The following is a 22,947-nucleotide window of genomic DNA, read 5'->3' as shown; positions in this document are numbered from 1 at the left end:
ATTAGCTGAGTCACACAAACTCAGCTTGTGAGGTCCAAGATAGCACTGGTTTCCATCTGGTTCATCTTACTCTGACAGTATAGGCTTTGCTGATACTAGTCTTCTGGAGAACTCTTTTTAGACTTCAAACCAAATGTTAGACTTGGGCTTTTGTGTCTTTCTCATTCACTCTGAGGCTTTCAAATATATTTTAGAGAGCAAAAATTTGCTGCTCGAAACATAATAACCTGTATCTCTCTGGATTCCTGTCTTCATTTCAAATTTGGCCTCATAACTTATTAAAATTATATAAACTCTCAATGTTTTTAAAAAGGTGTTTAAAAAGGTACCATAACAAGCATTTTTGATTGTTTTTATGGGAGGTATAGTCCAAGTAACATTCCTGCCTTGCTGGAGATTGAAGTCTTTGCTTATCATATATGCAGTACATTTTATATATTCAGCCATTTGTCTTTTTCTAATTACTTTTATTTTAGAAGGCATTTTTGGAACCTCTGTTGTATGTGAAAAAAGATTGACATTTGATTGAGACAACACTAGCTTCACTGATTGCCACCTGAACAACCAACCATAGGCAAGTGATTTGACATTGGCAAGCACCTGTTTCTTCATTTTGTCATTATAAAATGGACATGCATAACTCTGCTCTCTATGGATTAAAGAAATTAATGTGTAAAAATCTCACATAATACCTGGAAATAATAGGACCAGAATACTTAACTCCCTTAGCCATCCTATCTGCCACAAAACTTCTTGGATGGGAATATCCCAAGGGAAGACATTGTATAACCCACTCCCCATGCCCATACTCAATAACATGAATTACATTGTTGTGTTCTGGGGTAAGTACTTCTTCCAAACAAATCAGACCATATCACTCATATAAATTTATCTGTATTTTATAAATTCCTGATATTCTTCTGCTTGCCAAAGAATAGAAGATAAATTATTGGCTCATAATCATAACCAAATAGGACCTAGAAAATAAAAGCCACTAGGATAAGCCAAGCATCAATTCAATTAATAACTGATCTCTCCCTCTTTCAGAAATACATCAGTTGTTAGTCCAGTGGTAAAATCTCTCATTTTATAATACTAAAGCAGATGCTCTGATACTTATAAGCAACATACAGAGTTTTAGACTGCAGTATCACTTCTGAGTTTCAGCTTGTGGACCTTATTTTTTTTTTAAAGATCATTTAATTTACTAATAAAGTTACACTAACTTGGTAACTGCAAAACCATATATTTTTCTCTCCAGTGTGGTAAGGCAGAATGAGCTATCAATGAGTTGTCCTCATTTTTGAATAATGATTTGACATTAATTTAGATAGACAACACACACACACACACACACACACACACATTCCCCACCTCGGAGGGGAGGTAGATGGGGAAACAAAGTGCACATGCTTAGACACACAGAAGAAATATGTAACACCTACTTTTAACTTTAGGAACAGGAGGGAGAGGAGTGTCAATAATCTAAACAAATATTCTAAGTGTTTTTGATTCACCTAGTAGTTAAGTAGGTATCTTGTTGCCAGTCAATATGCTAGAATCATAATTACAGCAATGAAAACAGTTATTATCATTGGGTTACAAAAAAGATCTGTGTGCTCAACAGCATTATCCTGTATATTCTGGTTAAACAATATGCTCTTGAAAGGAAAACAGAGGTAGAGGTTATTTTACATTTTAGATTTTTTTAAATCTTTGTTATCCTATGTGATGAGTGATCTACCATTCATTATCTACCAAAGTTATCAATTCATTTGTGATTGCTAATTGCTTATTATTTTTTCCATAGCTCTAGTCTGAGAAATATCATATTGCGACTTTTATAAAGTCTCTTCAAGTTTCTGTAATGCCTGATTTTTAGTCTTAAATTTAATAATGTGAGATTATTCATACATATATCAAACCATGAGTGTTCATACATATTCCAAACCATAAGAGTTAATAGAAATTTTAAAATATTATATAAAATTTAAATAATTTTATTATATATAATTATTATTCATTTAGATTATATATGACTATATAACTATATATAAATAAATAAATATACACACATATGTGTGTGTGTGTGTATATATATATATTTTTTTTAATGCTATACATATAACATTTAAAAGTGTAGACACTGTCCAGGCCCTACCTTATTATATATATGTAAACATATATGTAATAACAAAAATATAATGCTTTTTCAAAGCATCATGATATTGTAATAGAAGAGCTATGAACTGAAGCAGACTTTCCATCACTTGCCTATGAAGTGCATCTCCACAAACTTTTTTCCACTTTATGTCACACAACCAAAACTGTGAATTGGAAGACCTAGCCAATCCTCTCTATGATTCCTCCATTATTTTTTCCTACCAGTTCATCTCGGACAGGGATAAACCAGTCCACTCCCAAAGGTTTTCAAACTTTAACTGATGAAAACTAGGGTTGGTTTTGAGCATCTTTTCCTTCTAAAGCTTATCATTTGTTTTTGTGGATAAGCAATTGGTCTAATCCATCTATATGAGGGAAAACTTCTTCCTTTTCTTCTGCAATGGAGCCGAAGTACCTTTATTTACATGATTAATGTAATGCAAGGAAGTGCTTTCTTTCATTCTGAAGGATATCTGCTTCAAAGGAATTTTTCTTTTACAGCAGAGTAATAACTGGGATGTTTTTGTTTACTTTTGTTTTACTTATAAATACATATTTATTTCAGTTTCATCAAGTAAAGCAGAATTAGAAAGGGAAATTATGAAGTCATTTCAGAAAGAAGATAGTAGACTATGTTTATAAAACATTAACACTCTTTAAAAAAATTGTGGCTATGTCAAAACCTAAAGACTTCTTTTATCATGTAACAATGTTATTTTTGTGACTGACAATGCATTCTAAAATATTTAGGAACAAAATTTTACCTTTTAATTTTAAAAAATGTTGTGATTTGATATTAATATAGCCTTACCTGCATGTATTAAATTAATATTTTCCTGTTATATCTTTATCTTTTTATTTTCATTTTATTTGAAGTTTAGTTTCATGTAGATAGCACACTGTTAGCTTTGTGTTTTTTGTTTTTGTTTGTTTGCATCCACTCTGTCAACCTCTGTCTTTTTGTTAGTTTATTTCAACCATTTACATTTAACTTAACTATTGATATGTTGTGACTTAAGTCTGACATTTATTATTTGTTTTCTGTCTAGGTTTACTAAATTTCTCATTCCCCTGTTTCTCTTTTTTTTGCCTTCCCATGGGGTATATAAACACTTTGGGATACCATCTTTATTTCAATGTTTTTAAGTATATGATTTCATTTAGTTTTCTTAGCTGCTTTAGTTAAAACAATATACATATGTAAATTATCACAGTCTACCACTATTGATGTTACAATATTTTGAGTGCAATGTAGGAAACTTATTACCATGTAGGTCCATTTATCCTTTCAACTTTATTATTTTAATTTTTTTTATTCATTTATGAGAGAGAGAGAGAGAGAGAGAGAGCAGGTGGGGGAAGGAGCAGAGGGAGAGGGACAAGCAGACTCCAAGCTGAGCTCAGAGTCTGAAATGGGGCTTCACCCAAAAATCCCGAGATAATGACCAGAGCAGAAACCAAGAATTGGTTGCTTAACTGACTGAGCCACCCAGGCACCCCATACCCTTTCTACTTCTAAAATAAAATTATCTTAAATATTTTCTCAAAATTCAATGAGGACCTCATCAGATAGTGTAATCATTTTCACTACAACTATTAAATATGATTTAATAAGTTCATAAGAAGTATATCATATTTATCCCTATTTTTACTTTATTATAGTCATTTTATCTCATCTAAATGAGATGGATTTTTTCAATGTTTCAAACCTCCTTCTTTTTTCATTCCTTTTCTGTTTAGAGAACATCCATTAAACATTCTTTAAGGGTATTACAGATTCTTTTAGTTTTTCTTCAACTCACAATTTCTTTGCTTCCCTTTAACCTCTGAAGGATATGAATATTGGATACAGAATTCAGAGTTCTAATTCATTCTTTGCTGTACTTCAAAAACCTTTTCCACTTCTTCTGGCCTTTGTGGTTTCAGATGAGAAATCTGTTATCATTTAAATTATTGTTCTCCTATAAGAAATTTGCCATTTTTCTTTTTCTGCTTTCAAGATTTTGATTTGTTCTTCACTTTCAGAAGTTTATCATTATTATCAATCTTGGCATAGATTCTTTGGGTTTATCTTATTTGGGTTTACTCAGTTTCTCGAGTATTTATTTTTATATCTCCCTTCAAATTTGGAAAGCTTCCAGTCATTATTTTTGAATGCTTCTTCAGTCCCTTCTCTGTCTCTCCTCCTGGAACTCTGATGATTGTGACTATAGGCTCTTTTTTTACTGTTCTACGGGTACCTGAGATTCTTTTTTTTTTTTTTCCCCAGTCAATTATCTGTTTGTTGTTCAGGCCAAATATATTATATTTGTATGTCTTCAAGTTCATTGATTCTGTCCTCTATTTCTACTTTACTATTGTGCCCAACCACTGAATATATCATTTCTATTAGTACAATTTTTTTCTCATAACTTCCCTAAATCATTGTTGGAATTTTTCACTTTTATTTTTTAAGAGAATACAAAATTGCTAATTAAAATATTCTTTATTATGTCTGCTTTCAAATGCTTGTCGGGTGATTCCAATCTCTGATTCATCTTGATATTGGTAATCTGTTGTCTGTCTTTATTCATTTAAATTGTGAAGTTCTCAGTTCTTTGTGAAACAAGTGATTTTTTTTATGATGTACTAGATATTCTTGATATTATGTAATGAACTCTAGATTCTATTTAATCTTTTTTTTTTCTTTTTTAAAATAAACTCTACCCCCAATGAGTAGAACTTGAACTAAGGACCCCAGCTACAAGAGTTGCATGTTCTAGTAACTCAGCCACTCAGGCATCCCTCTATTTAATCTTTCTTTAAAGCATTAAAAAAAAAAAGTGTGCATGTTCAGCTTCCTTGGATCCTACTAATGTCACTCTATCAAAAGTAGGGTGCTGACTCATGCTGCTTCATTGCAGATTGATGGGGTAGAAGTTCAGCTGCCCCCTCTACCACTAGCAACTTCATGGTGAAAGTGGGGCAGTGACTCACACATCTCTGCTGCCTTCAACTGGGTATATATATACTCAATTCCTTAATTCAGTCCACTGACATAAGGGAGGGGGAAGTGGGAACTGAATCATACCACTTGTTGCTTCCAAGGAGTAGGGAGGGTGTTAGGCTAGGCCAGAATAGGGTCTGATAATTGGGAAGAGTCTTGAAAGTTCTTGATTTTCATGGTACTTAATTTCATGGCTCAAATAATGCATGCCAGCTTATTGCCATGGAATACGTGAGAGAGACTATTGCATATTTGTTCTTGATGTGAACTTCAGGGCAGGGCTTCAATTCCAGTTTCATATTTAAATATAAATATATTTATGCATATAAAAACTCTTCAGATATAAAATTAGATGTGTCACCCATCTGCATCTTAATTTTCTTGTCTTTAAAATGGGAAAACTGAGAGCTCATAGAGAGATCCTCACAGAACAAGAACAGAATGTCAAACAAAGCATTTAGGACAATGCCTGGCAAGTTGTTAAATTTCTTTAGGTGTTAACTTTGCTTACATGGAGGGTAACATGTATCCAGTTTTGCCCCACAGTACTCTTTTCATTATGGTCTCAACATAGTTATTAATAGCACCATTGTTAACTCTAAAAAGTTAGAGTTGTCCCAGTTTAAACAACAAATTATATAATCCGCCTACTTATATATTGTTCTTTATTGCATAACAATCATTGATTCCCTCAGTTCCTCCAAATTCTTGAACTCTATGTCATTGGCCTTCTTTATTCTGCTGAGCACAGTATAAAACATTCAGTCAAAGGCTATTTCAAACAGTGAATTAGAGCAGAAATATGCAGTTCAATTTCCTCGTGATATAAACCAAGAGGTCTTTTGCCAAGAAGCAGTAAACTGGAAGTCAGGAAAAATACATTAATATGTTTAGAATGATGTAACATTTTTACCTAGTCTCACCTGATATAAAGAACTCTGTGGCTCAGTTTCTCCTTTGTAAGAAGATAAGGTTGGACTAGGTCAATTATAAAGATCCTTCTAAAATATTTCAAAATGTATACAGACATAGCTAATGACACAAGTTTATAGATATAGATAATGTTGTGATAAAAATATACATTTGGTCCCTCAAGTGCACTGCTTTTGGAGACTCTCAAGGAGAATCCGTTTCTTTGCCTTTTCTAGCACGTAGAAAACACCACCTGCATTACTTGCTTATAGCTCTTTTTTCCATCTTGAAATCACATCACTCCAACCTCTCCTTCCATGTCACTCATCCCATATACAACTGTAATGTTTTCTTACTCATATAAGGATCCTTGTAATTATTCCAAACCCACTCAGATAACCCAGGTTCATCCTTCCATCTCAAGATTTTTGAATAATTACATTGGCAATGTCTTTTTTGCCATGTTAACATAGTAACAGTTCCAAGGATTAGAATGTAGACATCTTGTGAAGCCATTATTCTGTCGACCACAACAGATACTCTTCTATTTCCATACTTGAAAATAAAATAATCTCCTAAACAACAAACAAGCTAAATTAGAAAATCCAGCTGGCCTCACTAGTCTCCATGGTAAAACTTGAGGATGGTTACATGTACATTTTGATTCCAATTTCTACAAATGCTCTTTCCATTGTATGCCTTATCACTTGTCTCTCTTACTTTGAAGTCAGAGAAAATGAATGAGTTTGCAAATATATAGTCTAAAAGTTTTTATCCTAAGAGTTCTTAGAACTCCACTATATCTAAGTACACAATTACTAATTCAAGTTTAATTTAGTGGAATGGTTAAGGCTTTCTTTCTTTCTTTCTTTCTTTCTTTCTCTCTCTCTCTCTCTTTCTTTCTTTCTTTCCTTCTTTCTTTCTCTCTTTCTCTCTCTTTCTTTCTTTCTTTCCTTCTTTCTTTCTCTCTTTCTCTCTCTCTCTTCTTTCTTTCTTTCTTTCTTTCTTTCTTTCTTTCTTTCTTTCTTTCTTTCTTTCTTTCTTTTTTTTTTCTTGGTTCCATACCCAGCATGGGGCTTACATTCATGACCCAGAGAGATCAAGAGTCTTGCTTTACCAAATGAGCCAGCCAGGCACCCTTTAGTTTCTTCATGGGAATGACTAATCACTTTTTTTTTTTTTTAAAGATGGGGTAAGAGTGGGAGGGAGAGACAAAAGGAGAGGGAGAGAGAATCTCAAGCAGGCTTCACGCCCATTGTGGGGCTCAATTTCACAACCCTGAGATTGTGACCTGAGCCAGAATTAAGAGTTGGATGCTCAACTGACTAAGCTACTCAGGAACCCCCACTTTCTTTTTTTTAAGATTTTTTACTTATGTATTTGAGAGAGAGAAAGAGAGAAAGCACGAGTAGATGGAGAGTCAGAGGGAGAGAAAGAGAATCTCAAGCAGAATATGCACTAGGCATGGAGCTCACTGTGGGGCTGGATTCCATGACCCAGACATAATGACATGAGCTGAAACCAAGAGTCCCATGTTTAACCACTTGAGCCACCCAGGCACCCCGATTAGTCCATTTTTTAAGTTTGTTTTTTAGCATAAGCTGATAAATCATTCATAATTTGAAACCTCTGGGCTCAAAAATTAAAGAAAAAAAAAAGAAATTTCCATATAATGAAAAATTGTAAATATACATGGTATATAAATTACTCATTATCTTAATTTCTATCTTTTCATGAATGTTGAACAATCTCAGAAACCAGTATCTTATTCCAAAAATTGTCAAGCAAGGTGCATTTCTTTTTGATGTTTAGATAGTTAGGTTTTTTCACATTTTTTTCTTAGGGATTATGTTGCTATCCTAAAGCTTGCCTTTGGCTGGAGTCAGCTGCCTGCAGATTTTTACCTACAAATAGTCATAGAAAGACATTGCAAATTAGTGCAGCTTCTGGTAACTAAAATAACCTGCAGCTAGCTTGCAGGCAGCAGTGAATAATAAAATAGGTGTACTAAAAGTTCATTTCAGAACTTTAGTCCCTTTTGAAGTGAAGGGAAAATTCATAACTGGGGAGTCTGTGACTCTCTCATGAACATGTTAGACTATTTCAAATATAAACACAGGTTTATGGACCATTTACAGCCAATTCTGAAAGCTGTTATAGTCTCAGATTACTACTCAAATAGTAAATAGTAATTTACTTTTACTAAAGAATAGTAAGAAAGAGATTAAGAGGGAGTCAGAGACAGAGAGAGAGACAGGGAGAGAGAGACAGACAAGAAGACACAGACATTTACAATAATCACTTTCAAAAGAATAATAGATTTAATCAAAGAATAGATAGAATAGAATATAGAATATATATAAGATATATAGTCTATAGAAATTTATAGAATATAGAATATAGAATTTAATTTGACTGGTTTCCTATAGCTTATTTATTCTCGAGTGTGTGTGTGTGTGTGTGTGTGTGTGTGTGTGTGTGTGTTGGGGGGGTGATGGCAGGTTTTATAACTCAACTATTTTTTGAAATAGTTGTGAACATCACAAGTTAAATGAAATAAACTTGACAAGAGTTTTTCGTATATGGAAAAATGTCATATTTTCACATTTATGTCCAATAAACATAAATTGTAAAGGTTTTATTTTTTTCTCAAAAATAATTGAAAATAATTAACACATTTTAAGCAAAAGCAACCTCACACTCCCTCTAGGATGATATCCAAAATCTTAAGGAAGTTTGGCCTGATTTGGAATTTGAGGCTTGACTTTCAATAAATCATAGCTATCTATGAGGCTTTCTATATTTTTATTTATTAGCAAGAGTATATAATGAAATCATTTTTTCAGTAGCTTTTTCTCAGATGTTATTAATGATTATAGAAAAAGGAGAAACTTGGATTCATTAGGTAAAACTGGCAAAGGATATCCAAAGTAGAAACAGTTTCATAAGTACTTATAATTAATATTTGAAGAGGTCTTCAGTTTTTCAAGTTAAAAAAAAATGCATACTTTCACTTTTCCCCATTTTATCTTAAATATGGCTCTCCATGAATAGCCATTATTTCATATTTTATGAAATATGTACATTTAGTACATATTTTAGTAATTGAGATGTACATTTGTACATTTTAGTACATTTTAGTAATTTAGTACATTTTAGTAATTGAGATGCATATGCATTATTTGTGATTATTACTAAAATAATTCCTAGTAAACAGAAACTAATTTTCTATTATGAAGAATGCTAAATGCTTTATTTTTAATGAGGCAAGTATATTATTGAATGAAAGAAATTGGAAAAAATCATGTTAGATTTAATTGTGACTCTGCTATAGGTGGAAATTTAACTAAAATATGTATCTTTGCCAAATGTTCTATGAAGCCCTAATCAAATATTTAAATTTATTAACCTATTGGCATTTAAAAAATATGAGTATCATATATAGTTGAGGAGATTCAAACATTCAGAATATATAAAATTCAAAGTGCAGCTCATTTGTCTTACTCTTCATGTACTCTGTACTTTTATATGATTGTATGCTTGCACAGAAGATATGTCAACTATATATATATATATATATATATATACACACACATATATATATATTTCATCATTTTAGTAAAATTCTTATAAAGGTATGCGTATTATTTACACAATATTCTTTTTTTTCTTTGTCAGTACATACACAGCTAACTCAATTTTTAGATGGCTGAGTATTTTCTAGAATAATGATACACTATAATTTATCCATATCTAATTAAGTTGTTTCCAGGTTTCATTCTTAGAGTGATTCAGTGACCTTTTTCAAAATATATCTTTATGGCTGTAAAAGAATAAAAATGTTTCCATATGCACCTTAAAGTGTAATAGTTACATTAAAGTGTGTATGCATTTTCAGTTGGGTAAGTATTTCAGAAGAGCCCTGAATTTTTCTAAGAATTTTTACTCACTCAATTGTTCCCATTTTAAACCTGGTAGATGAAGAGAAGGAACTAGAGAAAAGAAAGAAAAGAAAATTCTACTTTCTAGGATCTTGAAAAGGGACTTGTAAAAAGAAATAGAGTCAGAGAGAAAAAGTATAATTAGAGGAAAAGTATAGTTATCAATAACTGAAGTTACTATCTTGTCAAATTTTGAACCATACTTTTCCCGCTTAATGAGCTTCCCATTTTCTTCCCCTATCACATTATATAAGGCCTTCAAGACCTGACCCTTGGGAGTTATACTATTCTATCATGTTGCCCTGTTGTGCATCTAGATCATCATACAATTCTCAGAACTTCCATGAGCTCTGGAAACTCCTATACCGCCATCTTATTGACGTCACTCTCTCCCAGGCCCTTTTAATCTTCTATGGCTATATTTCTAATTTTCTTTGCTAAAGTGATTTCCTCCATTCCTCCATATCTTAAGTACTCCATTGAAGTGTATCCTCTTTGCTAAGATTTTCCTGACATCAACATAAAGCAGATTTTCATATCCTCCTTTCTCATATCCTGTCCCTCTACAATTAGCATAACCCCAGCACAAGGCTTATCAGGCTTTGTAGATATTTTAGTTTAAATGACAGTATCCTTTATGCTTCTTAAGAGGCATAAATCTCATACTCTATTTATCTGCTTAGGCTTATCATTTAGCACATTGTCTGAGATGAGGTATGTGCTAAGTATATATCTGTTAAAGAAATAAGTAAATAAATGGAAAACTGGACAAATGAATGAATGAAAGGAACTAGGAAGTGGAAGCCAGACTTAAAACTGTTCAAACATTTTCCCCCAATTCATTCAGAAATATGAGAAAGAAAGTCAAGAGGGAAATGTTAACATTTTGATTTACCAGAAAAAAAACATTGGTTTGGTCAGAATCATCTTCTCTGCTCTACCATTTTAGATCTGTAAAGCTCTAAAGTTTACTAATGTCTACATAACCATGACTGAATAAAATAAGAATTTTTAAGAACACATAGGATATTTTTGATATAAACAGTTGCAGAAAATAAAAATAAATGTATTAAATTATCTCATGATCCCGTCATGGAGCAAACACCGTCATTTTAAAAATTTTACACACTGTATAGTAAACATCCAAATGTGATTGGAAGAAGTAAATGAAGGGGAGCGGGGGAATGGAGGACAAGAATGAGTAGAAGTAAAAGGAGAAGAAAAAGAATGGGGAGGAAAAGGAGGAGGAGGAGAAAGCTTCTTCCTTTCCCACTAGCCCCTCTCCCCATCAGAAACCACACACATTTATACATATAGAAACACACATATGCACTTTGCATGTCTATGTGTGCATACGTGTGTATGTGTGTGCATATATCCTTTCTTGATTTTTCAAGTTTTTATTTTATTTTATTTGTTACTTGAGAGAGACAGAGACCATGAGCAGGGAGAGAGAAGCAGAAAGAGAGGGAGAAGCAGACTCCCCGCTGCTCAGGGAGCCCAATTTGGGATTTGATCCCAAGACACAGAGATCATAACCTGAGCTGAAGGCAGAGGCTTAATCATCTAAGCCATCCAGCCACCCGAATAGTGTGTCTTTCCAAACGAACACATACTTGCTCATCCTTTCAGAAATATGAGTAGTCCATTGCGGGACTCCATCACAGTATAGTGGAACAATCCCTGTGGAAGGACACTTTGTTCCCATTTTTATTTAGATACTCTGACATACAATACATTAGAATTTTAAAATTAGTTTTAATTTATAACAAAATTATTTTACACTTACTTGAAACTTTATAGAGTTTAAAAATACAGTCATATATTATTTAACCTTTACCTTAGCTCATTGCTATAAATAGAATGTGTATAATGTGGCACAGAGAAGATGTTTGATAGAGATTTCTAGAGAAGTGAAGAAATAACTGAATGGTTACATGTACCTTCCAGAGGAGTTAATTGAGGATCAGCAAATTTTAGACATTGTCCTTGTGCTGAAAGAATATATTAAGTAGTCAAGTCAAGAATATATTAAGTAGGAGAATCCAAGTCTTTGGATTCTTTTTTTGTTGAGCGTTCTTGCTATCCTAATTGAGAATTTATGAATTTGCCCATGTAGGTTATGATGTATCTCAATTACCTGGTCAAAGAAATTGATATTGTATGGTATTTGGCAATGACATTTTCCTATTGATCAATTTAATGCATCGGCTCTAAATATAGAGCACACTGAGTAGCATTATGCATAAATACAAGGCAACTTCTCAAGCAGCAATCTATACTCAGACAACTGCTGTATTTTTATTAGAGTGTTTTGAGGTAATACCGTAGATCATTATTTGGAATAAATTGACAAATGATTGCTAACATTTTGTTATAAGATAGAAATAATTTCTCCTCCTGCCTAGCATGAACTCTGAAATTTACAGATCATTTTTATTCCTTGTTCCTTTAATGGAGGAATAATCTTCATGAAATACGAGTATCCTTTTGTATTATTAAAATGCTTCTGACAGGGGGCATCTGGGTGGCTCAGAGGGTTAAGCCTCTGCTCAGGTCATGATCTCTGGGTCCTGGGATCAAGCCCCACACCGGGCTCCCTGCTCAGCGGGAAACCTGTTTCCCCCTCTGTCTCTGCCTGGCTCTCTGCCTGCTTGTGATCTCTTTCTCTGTCAAATAAATAAATGAAATCTTTAAAATAAAATAAAATAAAATAAAATAAAATAAAATAAAATAAAATAAAATAAAATGCTTCTGACAATAGCAACCCTCTAGGACTAATACAAATGACTTATGAAGTGTACGCAGTAAATAAAAAGCCCGTTGTTTTGGTGATGTGTATGTGTGTGTGCATGTGTGTGTATCTGTGCATGTTTCTCCAATATGGAATTGTAAGTAAGTAAAAACTGAACTTGAGAAAGTTGAAGTGACATAATGTTTTTTGAAGAAAAACACCCATGACACAATTTGCTGTTTTCAAGCAATCCTTTTGTCAAATAAATCTTATGGCTGTGCCTAGACTCCACAGATAGTGAAAAGATTTAGTGACTGCTTTGTGCTTTCTGTTAGTTTTATCTTCTATCTGATTACACAAGTTTCACGTGACGGTACACTGCCACATTTGAGTTCAGCAAATAAGAGTGTAATGAATTCTCCCTGCCTTACCGCTCCCTTCCAACCTCTTTTTCCCAACAATTGCCATATATAATCTCTCGTACATGTCTGTGCTCAGGTCCACTATCTTCTCTTATTCTTAGGACCATATTTTCTACCATTTAATTTATATGTCTAGAGAAACCTCCAGTTTCTTAGTTAGAATTTTCTTCCTTCTACCTGCTTGTTTTAATACAATATTGAGTCAAAGGCAATCCCCCCAGGCGTATTATATGCTGTAGAAGATTTGGTTCGTTTTCCAGCAAAAGTTGTTTTTAAACTCCTCCTCCTTTGTGATGATTCTTGATACCCTGATTAATCTTACTTAATTACTTAGAAGTAGTGTTTGTTTTAAGCTTGATTTACTTGATGTGCATTTTGGAATATTAAACAATATTACTCATACCCTTCCCTGTTCCTTGTTAGAATGCAGTCTTTGGGGCCTGATGGGGTTTTCATTGTAGTAATACATAAGGCTCATTAGGTTATACAACTTATTGGTCTCATATTTAATTTTGATATGTAAAAAAAGAAATAACTGATGTTCAAAGTAATAAAATTAATGATAGCATAAATAAGATGGCATTGAATTAAATAGTAATAAATTGGGGATGCACACCATGGTATTTTATTTATTCAGTTTTAAATTGTCTTGGTGACTATGACCTAAATATTAAACACTTAGGTGTGTCAAGAGAATATTTTCCATTTGTTTATGTATTAGGTACTCTACCCAATGAATATTAATGATAGCTTGCTAATGTTAAATATACTATTTTCCACATTTTCCCCAAAATTGAAAATAATTCTGATAATGAATAAATTACATATAATGACAAAGAAATGAGTTTTGCTGTACATTTTACATCTTATATTTATTTTTAAGCCACATTAGAAAAAGAGCAGCAAAATAGTGAAATAATGGCAGAGAATGTTCATGTTTGATAAGAATTTGTGCATGATTTTGTCTAATATGACAACACGTGGTAGTCTCTCTTTTATTATTTTGTTGTAACAACATAACAACTATATTTTGATAGCAGATGGAGCAGTGGAAACAAGTGAATAGAAATCACAAAGTTCTAGATGTTTCAAACTTTATTGTGTGAGAATTCTTCTCACAGAAATAGCTGAATATTTTTATCCAAAAATATAATCACTAATTCATTGCACAATTTTGATTTTAATAACAATAATATCTTACTCTTGCTAGTTACTTACAAAGGTAGTTTCTTTACCTAGAGATGGAAATAATTAATTTTTGAATAGAAAATGGAGGCAGTGAAACATTGAAGTTTGTTGCGAATTTGGCTAATTAACAGAGAAATTAATATTAAGATGGAAATTCTCTAGAGTCTAGAAGTGTCTAGGCTTCACTTTTATCATGTCTCAGTTTGAGTTCCTATTTGCTAGTTAGTTTTGCTGCTGCAAGTTATATTTGTCAAGAATATAAAACAACCATGGGGTGTCTGAGTGGCTCAGTTGGTTAATTTGACCTTTGGTTTCAGCTCAGTTCATAATCTCAGGGTCCTGAGATCAAGCCCCATGTCAGGCTCTGTGCTTAGCAGGGAGATGGCTTGAGACCCCCTCCCTCTGCCTCCTCCTCTGCTCATGCCCTCTCTCTCTCTCTCTCTCTCTCTCTCAAATAAATAAATAAATAAATAAAATATTAAAAAAAAAGTATGTAAGACAACTAACTTCAAATAAAATTACTGTCATATTATGATTAAAAACAGGATAATTTATTTTTGTGTTTTCCTATTGGGTCCTTTGTATATACTATACTAGCATTTGTTTTATAAAAGTCAACACTGGTGGTAGATAATGGACATCAATACACCTGGAAAAAATGCAGTGATTCTAAAATTGAAGCGTTAAAAACAGCATCTTTCATCAATCCTAGAGCGCACATTTCAAGTGTTTATCATTTGTGCTTTCATAGCATTATTTTGATTTTGAAAATCTCTATGACACCTTCACATTTAAATCAATCTGACTGGTAAATGAAATCTTCATTAATTAGGTTAAGCAAGAAAAAGATGCCATTCCATTTCTCATGAAGGCTATTCTTAGCAGACAAACTAAGAAGTTTGGCGATAGAAATCTGATCATAACTGGTCAAATTATTTTTACCTAAAAGAGCAGGGTTTTTTTTTTTTTTTTTTCCAAATCAATGCATTAGTGTGTTTAAAAAATTGCACTTAAAATTGGGGGAAAATGTTAGACCATAATGTAGCAGTTAACTTGTGCAAAAATCTCCTATGCATAGCTCTTCTTTTTTTTTTTTTTTTTTTCCTCATTTTATTTACCTATCTACAGTCTAGTCCATCTCTGGCAGTTTTACTACACAACGAAGAACCAAGTGGCATTTTGCTTCTTTCAGGAATAACGTTCAAGTGTGAAGATGAGTGAATATTTCTCTCATACATTGATCCCTTAGTTCATGCAAACTTAACTCCTAGCCCTTTGGGATCTGAACTGTTGCTGATGTTGAGTTTATTCTCAAATTACTTCTTTAAAAGTCTATTCTAGGTAGTTTCTAATTAGACACCCCCAGATGGTATGAATCAAGCAGCTGTAATCCCAGCTGGGAACAAGTGTGAAGAAAATGCTCATCTTTTTTTTTTCTTTGATTTCTTAGCTTTTTTTTCCCTCTCTCACAACTTTCAGTATTCTCACCATTTTTACAGGCTTTTGAATACTGTAAATCATTGGATCGTATGTTCTGGAATACTAATGAGATATCCTGTTCTAGCAGTAAAGATGTAGGGTCTATGCATGTAGTGGTTGCCTGGACATTTGAGTGATTCCATCTGAAAGCTATTTAATAGAAAATGTGCCCTGTATTTAAAGTAATACCAATGACTCTTCACACATTTAAGGCTCAAGACTTTTTGGAGCATAGCTATTTTCCTCAGCTCTCCACGGTCTTCTCAAATCCTTTTAAAATCCCACTTAGGCCTTTTAGGTTATGGGATGTCATTCAGTAATCCACTAGTTTGGGTCTATCTTAATGAATATAGAGACATTTGAGAGAATTGTTTCATAATAAAAACAAAGTTATTGTTAACTACTAAAACCACAAATATCAAGAACCTTATGGTACAAAGCTGTTAATTCACATATTATTTCATTAGTCCTAATAACTGTAGCTTGTATTCTTACTATACTATATTTTACTCTGCAGATGAAATACCAAGAGTGAGAGAAATTATATGATCTCCCAGTAGCAAACAAGGAATGTGGTAGTGTTGGGAGCTGCCGTAATAATAGTGAACAACATTTACTGAGTGTTTGCTAAGAGTCAGATAGTGTGCTAACCTCTCAATAAATACGTTATATTCAGGACTGCCTTATAATGTTCTTCCAAACCCAAATATTTTGGTCTAGGACAAATGTCAAGTAGATGGGATGACAGGAAATGGCTGTGAACAAGGACCAACTCTGGCAAACCAGGATGTGAGAGGATATGTTTCCCTCTTATATAAAAACTTTTAGATACATGTAGAATGGGGGGAAAAAAGACTTAAAAAACTTTGCTCAGTATGGATGCCTGGGTGGCTCAGTCAGTTAAGTGTCTGCCTTTGGCTCAGGTCATGATCCTGGGGTCCTGGGATTGAGCCCTCCACTGGGATCCCTGCTCAGTGGGAGCCTACTTACCCCTCTCTCTCTGCCTGTGGCTCCCCCCTGCTTGTACCCTCTCTCTCTCTCTCCCCTTTTCTCTCTGTCTAATAAATAAATACAATCTTAAAAAAAAAAACAAAACGAAAGTTTCCTCAGCAAACATAACTAGCAAGTAGTGGTGTCACTAATATTTTATTAACACCTAAACAATGAAGTATCCTCCCTTCTCAGGGTTATGGGTCAATCCCTTTCACAGTCCCGTTCTTTGCTCCAAACAAAAGGGCCCTCCACAGCTCACTAAAACCAGTCCTCCTTTCCCACCTCCATCCATTAAATTAGTGATTCGAGAGGTATTTCTACAAAATCAGAATTATTGCTTATATTTGCTATGTGACTAGCTGATAGTTTCTAATGTCATTAAGTAACACTGAAATACCAGTGAATTAAATTGTACCGTCCTGAAAAAAACTATTTGTATTCAGAGTGAATGATTCTGGGTAGAATTTCAGGACGACATTTTGGGCTTTGGGATTTTCCAGGTTACATGAGGTAGTATCATCAGTCATACTGGCTTATGAGCCCATTTCCAGAGAGCAAATCATAATGCCCTGAAATGGCTCAGTTTTCTTGTCTTTTAAATTTATTTGATTAGTTTGAAAATTAAGCATCTATTTGTTCTGATTATACATGCTTGTATTGGAATGTTCTCTACCTGTCAGCACAACAAAAACAATTAGTCTAAACTCCTCACTGCCCCCACATAAGCCCAGGGAAGAACAGTAGAGAAAAGGAGAGACTGAAGAAAGGAAAGAATCAATTAAGTACAAGATGAGAGAGAAAACATGAAAAAAGAAGACATTGTCGTAGTGTCTCGGCATCATTAGTGCATCCTAGTACCCCCCCCCCTCATCTACTTTACCTAAATTCTCCATTAACATGCCATTTGCTTCCTGTCTATTTGGACAATAAGATGTGTGTTATGAAAAGATAATTAACACCATGTGTTTTGTTTTGTTTTGTTTTTACTCCTAATCACAGATTTTGCACGTAATTGCTCTGTCACTACATTCTGGAATGGAAAATGTTTCATCTCCATGTCTCTGAAAATTTGTTTATAATTAAGAGTGAGAAAAAGTGTAAAGAGTTAATTTTCACAAGTTGAAACCATGTTTTGTTTTGTTTTTCGAAAAGAGAGAACCTTTCCCATTTCATGACCAGAAAGACAGCCTCTTGATTTCATAACATTTGATGTTGACTGGGAAATGAAGATACAGAAAACTTACCCATGGCCCAATTTTGAATATCCTTAAGGCTTCCCACTTCCCCTTTGTTCTCTAGGAGTGCTCTCATTACCATAAACCTCCTTTTTGTTTCATCCATCCTGAAAATCAGTGCTGGAAGAGTGAATTCTGACTTTTCTGGTAGGATATGATCCAAACTATAATTTATAGATGAGCAAAACACGAAGGAGGGAAATCAAGAATAATTAAGGAACCAGGAAAATGTGTCTGCTTTAAATAAAAATTAAAGGAAAAATGTATATGATAAACGTTACTAGTATCCAAACATGCTGTATGGAATGTGGATTTTGCTATTTTCTGGATTATTCAAAAGACTAGTAAAATTACACTGAAAATATAAAATAGCTAGTGGCAATAATCAGCTTATTAGCAAGGAAATGAAAAATGCTCCAAAGTAAATATGCAAGACTCAATCAAGAATTACTATGTATGATATTTTTAAAAAGTCTTGATAAGATTAACCATAGACACGGGCATATATTTTAGAGAAGAGAGACAAGAATGGTCAATAAGTCTGAATCACCATATAGTGTAGCACAACCCCTCTCCTGCCTCCATCTCCCATCTTTCTGCAACTCTGACATCCATCCAGAGGGCTCCTTGGAGCACGCAACCCATCATGAGCAATAACCAGTATTGCCTCAATCTCTTATCTCTTATTTTCTTCATCTTCTTGCTTGAGCCAACACTGGGGGCTTCCCTGAGAATATTTCTTCCCTGAAAATTCCTGCCAAGTAATGGCTGATTTTTTTTCTTTTTCTTTCTTTCTTTCTTTCTTTTTTTTTTTTTTAACTGAAGCCTTTGTATAGGAGCTCTGGAGGTGAGAATGAGTGTTTAATTTTCCTTCTTGTCATTTCCAGACCAATTTTTTCTCCCGTTCTCCCTAAATTCCCTCAAAACACTTGAAAATATACCCCTAAAGCCTACTCCTGGTCTGTTTCCAACACTACCCATATTTTAATTCTTGGCAGTTTCAGTATCAATAGGGGTGATAGATGATTAGTCTAAATCTCTAGCCTCTTTTTCTCATTTCCAGGGTTATTGTCATTAATATTTTCAGTATCTGTATTCTCTGCAACCTCAATTTCAAGCTACTCAGTTCCTGCAGACAGTCTTTCCGGGATTTTTCCCTGTAATAAATCAATTCTAATAATCTCCCCCAACATACTGTAGACTATTATTCATTTATTTTTATATTTAATAACCCCTATCTGTGGCTTTACACCTTTTATTACAATTTTATCATTGGTTGTCATCATTCCTTTGCATACAACTTCAAGTTCTTTGTCCTGACTGGTTAAACCCACCACCCAGCTTCCGCCATACCCACTGTACTGACTGTGTAATGTGGCTGGAGGAACTGTACAGCTATGCTGACGTGTCTGCTGTGACCACAGACTTCAGGTGGTCCCATTGGCTGTCCCACTGGACCTTGATCCATGGAATCTGCTCCTTAGTCTAGAAAAATCTTCTTATGTTACATTGTTTCCTCAAACCTCCAACACTTTCTCCTTCATACTCTCTCCAACTGATATCCTAACTCAGTTCTTACTAAGAAAATTAAAGCAGTCAGAACAGAATAAGTTCCTAGAATTTCTACTTCCATACTGACATCTGTGTACATAACCTTTGCCTTCACTCCCACAGCTACAGGTGAAGACCAGTCCCTCCAATCACAGTTTGATTTCCATTTGGTAATTTATTTATTCAAGGACATCATTCAAGCAAGCTCCCTCTTCCTTCTCTTTTTCTTATGGAACCAGGGATATCAAATCCTGCTTCAGAACCTCAAGGAGGTTACTTAACTGTTGGAGTTAATAAAATGTTTTTTGTTATTAGTCTTATGCTTAAGATTTCATTCAACCTAGTTCTCAAGCAATGAGCTAACACAGTCACCTATGCTGGTGAAGTTGGTTGTTGGAATGATGCTGGTGGCTAAGGAAAATCATACCAGAGAAGGAGAGAAGATAGAATCGTCATTGTCTGGAAACTGGATTAAGATTTTCATTGCTTCTAGTCAACAAGTCAAGGTGGCTTCTGAAAATGTCCACCAATGGCTGGAAGGTGAAGAAAGTCACCTTGTTTATAGAGACCTTACCTGTAGAATTTAAGCCACAGCAACAATTATGTCATTGAATTCCCGAGGGCAACCCAAAGGAGGGCAGTTTAATTCCCAGGATGCTTCAGTAGGATCCCAAGTCAGTGGGTAGTATGTAAAATTCAGTTTGCATTTCTCATTTGTGGTCTGCAAGAAACCTGGTAGCTTCCTGAGCAAACATATGCACAACACATCAAAGAGTCTGACATACGTTTTTTTTTCCCCCCTAAAAAAAAGGTTACAGATCAATCTGAACTTTCAAGCGAGATGAAAGACTCTAACATCTAAAGAAAACTGACAAGATGTGTATTTTCATGACAAAACATAATTTAAAACCTCTTCAGATCCTCCCCCATAAGATGCCAGAAATCATTTCTTTTTTTCCCCAAAAGCATATTATTGGAGTCATAATTCACATTCAAGAAAATGGAATAGAAAGTCAGAAGGATGTAACACTCTACTTTCAAGTGCTCTGAATGTGTTTCCTGGACCGCTTTTTGTTATAGTCATGGGGCAGATGAAGTGCATATTCTTACTCTTACTAATTAAACAGTAAATATTGCAAAACAATTCGTGGGGATATAAAAACTATCTGTTACTGCTAGGGGTGACCAAACTGATGCTCCTACTTCTTATGTCTAAATTTAGCACAGGAATGCAAAAATATACACAGAAAAGGCTAAGTGAAGAGGAATCAAATTGGTTACAAAGAATAAATAGGTGGAAATACTTCTTATAACTGACCATGCCATTTTATGTGGTGGGAGTAGCTCCTACTAAAATGTAACATATTACTTTTCATTGTGACCAAATGTGGCACATTGTCAAAGAAAAAAAAAATTCCAAGGGTTTTGATGGAAAAATACTCATATAGATGGAATTCAGGAGTCACATTCAGAGACATTCATATCAATACCAGAGGCATAAGTCATATCACACCAGGATGTTATTGTCAACTATAATTAGAGGCTTATCTCATTTTCTATTATCCCACTTAAAAAAATGAAGGGTCTATTTAATCAAATGTTTCAGAAATACAATGTTTTAGAAAAGACTTGAGAGGCAGTTTCCTTTATACAAAGCCACTGTTGAATATATTCATGATTTTTTTTTTTCAATTGTCTTTTTTTTTCCCCCACAAGGGAAAAAGCTGTAAAATGGATGGCGATTTTCAGGAAGACTCCGCATATACTGAAGTAGTGTGAATGTGGCCTCAGGAACATTCAGGATTTGATCTCCCAATCTTTGCCACTATAGTAATGCTACAAACCATCTTTAATCTTTGTTTTTTAGGTTTTTTTTGCTTGTTTGTTGTTTGTGTTTTATTCAGTTTCTCAATACACAGAAAAAAGATAACTGAATTCTTAATTAAATTGAATACATTATATTCCTGAGGAGGACATGCAATTGCATATCCTATCATCTATGAGAGTTCTAACTGATTATCTCATTCAGTATAAGCATTGGTGAACTGTGACATAGCGAGAATGAAATTCCTAAATGATATAGTTATTTTTGCTATCAATAGAAAATTCTGAGACTAGATAGCATTAGGAAAATCTATGTAAAAAGTGGCTACAGTTGAATAATTGTGGGTAGTAAGTACTGAATATGAAATTTTCATGTCAACCTCAAACTTAAGTCACATAAGAGAAGACTATTAAGTCTTTGCATTGTCCAACATGAACATGCTCCAGAAGGACTTACCTTCCAGCTATACGAAATAACCACAGAAGAGATAGAATGTGGATTAAAGACAACGGTGGGACAAATCAAAGTTGCTCTGATCAAGGGGCACCTGGGTGGCTCAGTTGGTTAAGCACTGGCCTTTGGCTCAGCTCATATCTCGGGGTCCTGGAATCTGCATCAGGCGACCTGCTCAGCAGGAAGTCTGCTTCCCCCTCTCTCTGTCCCCCTGATCATGCTCTTTCTCTCTCAAATAAATAAACAAAATATTTATTTGAAAAAATTTGCTCCGGTCAGTTGTGAGACTTACTGGAAATTAGAAATGATTGCAGGGAGTAAGCGGACAGCTAGCGATTGGACACATCACCCCCAGCGTCACGCATTCTTACTGTCTCACTTGTTCTTACCCAGTTCACAGGAGAAAAACACCTGGTGACTGTAGTTGTACGTTTTAGTTTTCCTATTTGAAAGTTTGAATCAGCAATAGCACTAGTGGAGTTATTACAGTTGGAGCATTGATTGTTCTAAATGGGAAAAGTAAGTAGGAGAAGAAGAAGACAAGAGACTAATTCTTCTCTGCCAATCTAAAGCTCTTAACTTTCTCCACTGGAATACAGCACACATCCAATATATAATAACCACTAGCAGCATATCTGCATGTTCTCACCATCAGCTGCAAGTCCTCAATTCTGTACAAGAGACACTTTGATTCATCCGTGTCAATGGTGATTAAAAAAATGCTGATCTAAACCCCTATCCAATATGATGACAACAGCGATGAAATTTCATAGAAAGCAAGAAGCATTATAATGGGTAAAAAGTACACCGAAAATCTCTGCGACTTTTAAGAACTCTCTTCGAAGTAGCACTGCAAACTTATAGAAACATATTAATAAGAGAATGACCAAGTGTTAAAAAGCAAAAGATTTGTAGGCATGAGTATTCTAGAAAGACTGCTTTATAATTCTCTACAGAGTCAGTAAAGTCTAGCTTACAGAAGACACAGGAGCAAAGGAAATTTTAAAGCTATCCTTAGGTATCCTTAGGTATTTGAAGGAAGGAAGACTTCCGGAAGGAAGACTG

The 22,947-nt window shown here is 34.2% G+C and overlaps 1 protein-coding gene across 2 annotated transcripts in view; it reads left to right on the top strand.

The window, feature by feature from the left end:
* LOC111153436 (cadherin 12) overlaps positions 1–22,947 on the top strand; it is a 254,044-nt gene that overhangs the window by 82,443 nt on the left and 148,654 nt on the right. The window lies entirely within an intron of this gene.

This window comes from Enhydra lutris, unplaced genomic scaffold (genome assembly GCF_002288905.1).
Source record: "Enhydra lutris kenyoni isolate GAN:26980312 unplaced genomic scaffold, ASM228890v2 scaffoldscaffold32, whole genome shotgun sequence".
Classification (NCBI taxonomy): Eukaryota; Metazoa; Chordata; class Mammalia; order Carnivora; family Mustelidae; genus Enhydra; species Enhydra lutris.
The sequence above is the reverse complement of the archived record's forward strand: the minus strand, read 5'-3'. Positions and strand labels throughout refer to the sequence as shown.